Below are 7152 nucleotides of genomic sequence, written 5' to 3'. Positions count from 1 at the left end.
TTTCAAAATTTCATGTACCCATTTTTTTTTTACGAAATAGGACCTCCAAGGATCCAGAGATAAAGTAACCAGCAGCCACAAGTGGTGACAGTGACAAGACAGGTAGGAGAGAGCAGGACAGTCTGCCAACTGTCCTGAATCTGGTGAGACAGTCCTGAATTTGGGTGACTGTTTCGCTTAAGACAGTTGGGAGGTATGTCCCGCTTCACCGTGTACTGCTCGTGAAGGCAGAACTGTGTGCACCTAACAGTGGTGTACACACTATTGCTTGTGTATTTGTGTAAAATAACCATTCTACATCATAGGGGGTTACCCTGTCTAAAGTGCCCAGGCCCCCCAGAGCCTTAATCCAGCTCTGGGCCTGGGCATAAAAATATATATATGGATTAAGCAACACTACAATAGCCTCTTTTTATATAGATAAATATATATTGTACCAAAAACCACCCTGTAAGGATGCGCCGCTGCTGTGTGCTTGCACTTCGGGCTGAAATCTACCAGCCCTCCCCTGAGAGTCCTAGAGGGTTCACTTATTTCTAGTCGTCGATATTTCACGTTCCTGTTCTTTCCTCCAAACAGGACCCAACATATCAGGATCCAGACAACTGAGCTTAAGACAAGAACAGCAGCAGGAAGTGAAAGCTTTAAGAACAGGTAAGATACAGCAGGGCAGTTTGCCAACTGTCCTGATTCTGCTGGGGCAAACCCAATTTTGTGAGACTATTCTGCTCAGTCAGGACTTTGTCCTCGCTACAAGGATAGGTGGGAGGTATGTCTTGTTTTACACTGCACCCGTCACCAAGGGGGAGTTGTGTGCACATAACAGTAGTGCACTCAGCATTGCCCCTGTGATTGGAGGTAATGGCAGAGCTTTATAGCTCTATCTAAAATGATAGCGATGTTTCTTGCATGCTGGTCATGCCCACTCTGGTGGCATGGAGTGGAAACCCCTCTCTAGAAATCTTGTGTTTGCCCCTGATCAAAAGTGTTCCCTTCGAAGAGTTGGCTTAGGTTCGGTGAAAGTACAGCTGGCTTTGGGCTGGCTTGTAGTGCATTGCGATTAGCCCAGAAGGTCCTGGAGTGCCTGGGGATTGTTGTTCCAGTTTAAGGATAAACTTCAAGGGTGTGCTTAGGTAAAATGGTGGAAAAATACTGATGTGTCCTGTGATGGGACATCCTGATTGGTATTGATAAGTTGGCGATGATGCGAACAGTGTTCTCCCTCCATCATATCAGTGAGTGGTTAATTAAATAAATACGTTAATTTGCCAGCACAAGTGTTAAGATTAAGATTAAGGATTTACAGTTAACAACCGCTAAGTATTTAATAATGTATGTTAATGAGTCATAAAGCAAGCTGTACATTAATGTAAAAAAACACTTCACTTGTTGGCCTTTTGCAGTAGTGCATTGCTGTACATGTTTCTCTTGCCCAAAGGCTGGTGCTGCAAAGAAAGCTTGGGATAATGTACCTCCAGAGAGGTGACCCAGGGGTGCCAGAGCATCACCCTGACCATCACGTGAATTATATAGCACTTCAGGACATTTTTCCACTTTTTTTTTTCTGCAATCGCCCGCTTTTACCTTGGCCATTTGGTTGGGTGGGATCATTTTTATATTTGCCTGGGCATTACGCTAGAGCCACAGGAAACATTAGTAATTATTTATTGTTCATCTTGTTAGTCGCCTTCCATTTTATGTTTCTCTTTTCACAGATGTAGGGGGTGAGGTAATGATCTAAGGAGTATAGTGTAGACCTGGGGTTCTCGCCGCCCTGAACCTTTGAAACCCACCCTTCCTGGGATGGGCAAGTTTCATGACCCTGGGTGAAACATCGGCGGATCCCAGTGTAAAGAGGATCCCAGTGTAAAGAGACCCCTAGTCTTCGGCCTCAAGACCCTGGGGCCAGAGATAGTGGGGCCCTTCCTCTTTAGAAAAGGGCCTGATGTTTGCTGTGACCCTTTGTACTTTTTGCTTTTTGAATCTGTTGTTTGCACTATAAACCCAAAAGCACCTGGGCTTTCAAAAATAAATAAAAAATAATGTAATAAGCACATTAATATTAACTTCCTTTACATAAATCCATCTTGACCACCTTATCAGATGATTATAATACATTGTAAATGTATGCAACACTACAAAATGATCTCCCTTCACAACCAATTAAATTAAAGGAATGACAATTAGGGGCATATTCAATTGTTTAGAAGTCTCGCGGCGTTAAAACTATTACAGTTAATACGGTAATTTGTAGCTAGGTTTCAGCTCGCGGCTCAGGGAGCTGTGAGCTGAAATCCAGCGAGTAAATTACCGTATTAACTGTTTTTCCACGCACGATCCGCGCACGATTACCGTAATAACGGTAATCGTGCGCGGACCGCAGGATTTTCGGCGTTTCCGCCGACAATTGAATACGCCCCTTAGGGGCGTATTCAATTGACGGCGGGACCGTCGAAAATCCTGCGCTCCAAAAATATTACCATTAATACGGTTTTTACGCGCAGGATTACCGTTTTAACTAGGGATGTGCACCGGCGACTTTTGGTGTCTCGTGTTTTGTGTTTTGGATTCGGATTTTCGTGATGTTTTGGGTTCGGATTTGTTTCGCAAAACACCTGCCGAAAGATTTTGGTTCGGATTTAAGGTTTTGGATTCTGATTTTTTTTGAAAAAAGCATAAAAAGTTCAAAAATCAAGTTTTTGGGCTTATTTTCACTCCTACGCTATTATTAACCTCAATAACATTCAATAACAAGCATTTCCACTAATTTACAGTGTATTCTGAACACCTCACAATATAGTTATTAGTCCAAAACGTTGCAACGAGGTATCTTTCTGGACTGCGTAGAGGAGTGGGTCACCACAATATAATAAGAAAACCATCAACTGGTCTTAATCGCACCAAAAAATGTACCTGGACTGCGTAGAGGAGTGGGTCACCACAATATAAATTAAAAACCCTGAACTTGTATGATTCGCACCAATCAATGTATCTGGACTGCGTAGAGGAGTGGGTCACCACAATATAATAAGAAAACCATCAACTGGTCTTAATCGCACCAAAAAATGTACCTGGACTGCGTAGAGGAGTGGGTCACCACAATATAATAAGAAAACCATCAACTGGTCTTAATCGCACCAAAAAATGTACCTGGACTGCGTAGAGGAGTGGGTCACCACAATATAATAAAAAAAACATCAACTGGTCTTAGTCGCACCAAAAAATGTACCTGGACTGCGTAGAGGAGTGGGTCACCACAATATAATTTAAAAACCCTGAACTTGTATCATTCGCACCAATAAATGTATCTGGACTGCGTAGAGGAGTGGTCACCACAATATATATAATAAGAAAACCATCAACTGGTATGAATCGCACCAAAAAATGTACCTGGACTGCGTAGAGGAGTGGTCACCACAATATAATTAATAAAAAACCCTCCACGGCTCTGAATTTCCCCCCAAAAAATTCTGGACTGTGTAGTGGGGTGGCCCCGGTACTAAATTTGATACCGGGGCCACAATATAATAAATAGTTACACCCTCAACTGGTCAGAATTCCACCAAACAAGTATCTGGACTGTGTAGTGGGGTGGCCCCGGTACTAAATTTGAAACCAGGGCCACAATATAATAAATAGATACACCCTCAACTGGTCAGAATTCCACCAAACAAGTATCTGGACTGCGTAGTGGGGTGGCCCCGGTACTAAATTTGATACCGGGGCCACAATACCTCCTCCAAGTTCCAAGTGTAGTGTTTATAACATATTAACACTGCACTAATTCTAGCACGTCAAACCATCTTGTTTTAAATAATGACAGGGCATTTAACTTTTGATTAAATTTTTTGAATTTGTTGACATTTTCTTTTACTTTTTGAACATGGCAAACGACTGTTGAATGGTCACATAATGCCAAAAAAATAGTTGCAAGATGGAATTGTCTTTGGGCCCTCCCACCCACCCTTATGTTGTTGAAATAGGACATGCACACTTTAACAAACCAATCATTTCAGCGACAGGGCCTAACAAACAACTGTGGCTGAAATGATTGGTTTGTTTGGGCCCCCACACCAAAATAACAATTAATTTCTCCCTGTACAAACTAAACAGGCTCTACTGAGGAAAGATGTCGTCCTCATCCTCAACCTCTGATTCCTCTCCCCCTACAGTGTGTACTTCCTCCTCCTCACACATTATCAATTCGTCCCCGCTGGACTCCACAACCACAGGTCCCTCTGTACTATCTGGAGGGCAGTGCTGTACTTCATTGAGGAATTGATTATTCATTTTTATAAACATCATTTTTTCAACGTTGTGAGGAAGCAACCTCCTTCGCCGCTCACTGACCAGGTTCCCCGCTGCACTAAAAACTCTTTCCGAGTACACACTGGAGGGGGGACAACTCAGGTAAAATAGAGCCAGTTTGTACAGGGGCTTCCAAACTGCCTTTTGGAGTTCTACCGCGTCACTACCTCTAGTTAATTTAGATTGCAAGGCTCGTAAATACTTTGAAGATAAAAAAAGCAGGCTGCACAGACTGTGGAGCTAGAAAGTGAAATTAAATGGACCACGTTACTTTGGTGGCTATCTATGCCCCCCCGCCTTACACTTGCAGTTGAATATAAAAAAAGCAGCCTACATAGTCTGTAGAACTAGTAATTCAAATATACAAAGAAATGGACAAAGGCAGTTTGGTATCTGTCTGCATCAGATCCCCTCTCCACTAGGAGTAAAATAGAAAACTATTCAGCCGTTATATAATCTAGAATATAAATAGAAATTGAGAAAGGCAATTTGGTATCTGTCTGCATCATAATCATCAACATCCTCCTCAGCGCCAGCTACATCAATATCCTCCTCCCGGTGTACAACATTCACACCTTCATTAGCCAAATCTGTAACTGGACTGTGGGTGATCCTTCCAGCATATGCAGAGGGCGTGCTGCAAATGCTGGATGGAGTCACCTCTTACCGTACAGTGATGGGAAGGTCAGGGTTCACAACCAACAACACCCTTGGACTCGCCTTGGGGATTTGTGATGTCATCTGTTTAGAAGGCAGAGTTCTTTGCTGTTTTGTTGTTGTTGCTGACAGCATAACTCTCTTAAATTTTTTGTAGGGGGGGGAGGAGGAGGGCTTAGATCCTTGGGTGAAGCTGGACCACTAGTCATGAACACGGGCCAGGGCCTAAGCCGTTCCTTGCCACTACGTGTCGTAAATGGCATATTGCCAACTTTACGTTTCTCCTCAGATGATTTTTTCTCTTTTTGCTATTTTTTGAGAACTTGGGCTTTTTGGATTTTACATGCCCTGTACTAGGAGATTGGGCATCGGGCTTGCCAGACGACGTTGAAGGCATTTCATCGTCTATGTCATGACTAGTGGCAGCAGCTTCAGCATTAGGAGGAAGTGGGTCTTGATCTTTCCCTACTTTATCCTCCACATTTTGGTTTTCCATTATATGTAGCACAAGAGAGCGTACCCCTAAGCCACACACACTCGGCAAAGCCTTTAAAAATTATATGCGGCACAGGAGAGTAACACTGGACTTATACTGCTGAATCAGTGAACTTTGTAATAGCAGTACCACTGGACTTATACACTGCTGAATCAGTGAACTTTGTAATAGCAGTACCACTGGACTTATACACTGCTGAATCAGTGAACTTTGTAATAGCAGTACCACTGGACTTATACTGCTGAATCAGTGAACTTTGTAATAGCAGTACCACTGGACTTATACTGCTGAATCAGTGAACTTTGTAATATATCAGTACCACTGGACTTATACTGCTGAATCAGTGAACTTTGTAATAGCAGTACCACTGGACTTATACTGCTGAATCAGTGAACTTGGTAATATTGCAGTACCACTGGACTTATACTGCTGAATCAGTGAACTTTGTAATAGCAGTACCACTGGACTTATACTGCTGAATCAGTGAACTTTGTAATAGCAGTACCACTGGACTTATACACTGCTGAATCAGTGAACTTTGTAATAGCAGTACCACTGGACTTATACTGCTGAATCAGTGAACTTTGTAATAGCAGTACCACTGGACTTATACTGCTGAATCAGTGAACTTTGTAATATATCAGTACCACTGGACTTATACTGCTGAATCAGTGAACTTTGTAATATATCAGTACCACTGGACTTATACTGCTGAATCAGTGAACTTTGTAATAGCAGTACCACTGGACTTATACTGCTGAATCAGTGAACTTTGTAATATATCAGTACCACTGGACTTATACTGCTGAATCAGTGAACTTTGTAATATATCAGTACCACTGGACTTATACTGCTGAATCAGTGAACTTTGTAATAGCAGTACCACTGGACTTATACTGCTGAATCAGTGAACTTGGTAATATTGCAGTACCAATGGGCTTATACTGCAGGATTGGTTTTGCAAATTTTGTTGTAATTAATTTTTTTTAAAATTATTTTTTTGTATTTTTTTTTATAACTTTTTTTGAATTTTTTAAACACTTGGGAATAATGGGGAAATAACTATGCCCTTAGAAGCACAGAGCACAGGACACAGCACCACTGGACTGAACAGGACACAACACAGGACCCAGCAGCACCACTGAACTCAAAATTGACAGAGCACAGCACACAACACCACTGGACTGATACTGCTGAATGTGTGAACTTTGTAATATTGCAGTACCAATGGGCTTATACTGCAGGATTGGTTTTGCAAATTTTGTTGTACTTAAAAACTTTTTTAATTAGTTTTTTGTATTTTTTTTTATAATTTTTTTTAAATTTTTTAAACACTTGGGAATATTGGGGAAATAAGAACTATGCCCTTAGAAGCACAGAGCACAGGATACAGGACCACTGGACTGAACAGGACACAGCACAGGACCCAGCTGCACCACTGAACTCAAAATTGACAGAGCACAGCACACAGCACCACTGGACTGATACTGCAGAACACAGCACAGCACAGCACAGAACAGCACAGCACAGCACAGCACAGCACAGCACAGAACTAAACAGCACAGCACGAGATCTACCAGAACAGAGGACCACCTAACACACCCTCCCTCTACCCTGATCAATGCCCGAGTTAAGATGGCGGCGACTAGCAGGGAATTTATAGGTTCTGAGTATCGCGAGATCCGACAGCG

General features: G+C 42.3%; 1 protein-coding gene across 1 annotated transcript in view; it reads left to right on the top strand.

The window, feature by feature from the left end:
• The first annotated feature begins 483 nt into the window (after positions 1–483).
• Positions 484–7152, top strand: part of LOC142140610 (piwi-like protein 1) — a 228542-nt gene continuing 221873 nt past the window's right edge. Inside the window, 1 exon segment of the mRNA XM_075198311.1 lies at positions 484–654. The gene's annotated coding sequence lies outside the window, so the exon portion shown is untranslated.

Source organism: Mixophyes fleayi, chromosome 2, assembly GCF_038048845.1.
Source record: "Mixophyes fleayi isolate aMixFle1 chromosome 2, aMixFle1.hap1, whole genome shotgun sequence".
Taxonomy (NCBI): domain Eukaryota; kingdom Metazoa; phylum Chordata; class Amphibia; order Anura; family Limnodynastidae; genus Mixophyes; species Mixophyes fleayi.
Note: the sequence above shows the minus strand (reverse complement) of the source record. Positions and strands in the feature narration are given on the sequence as shown.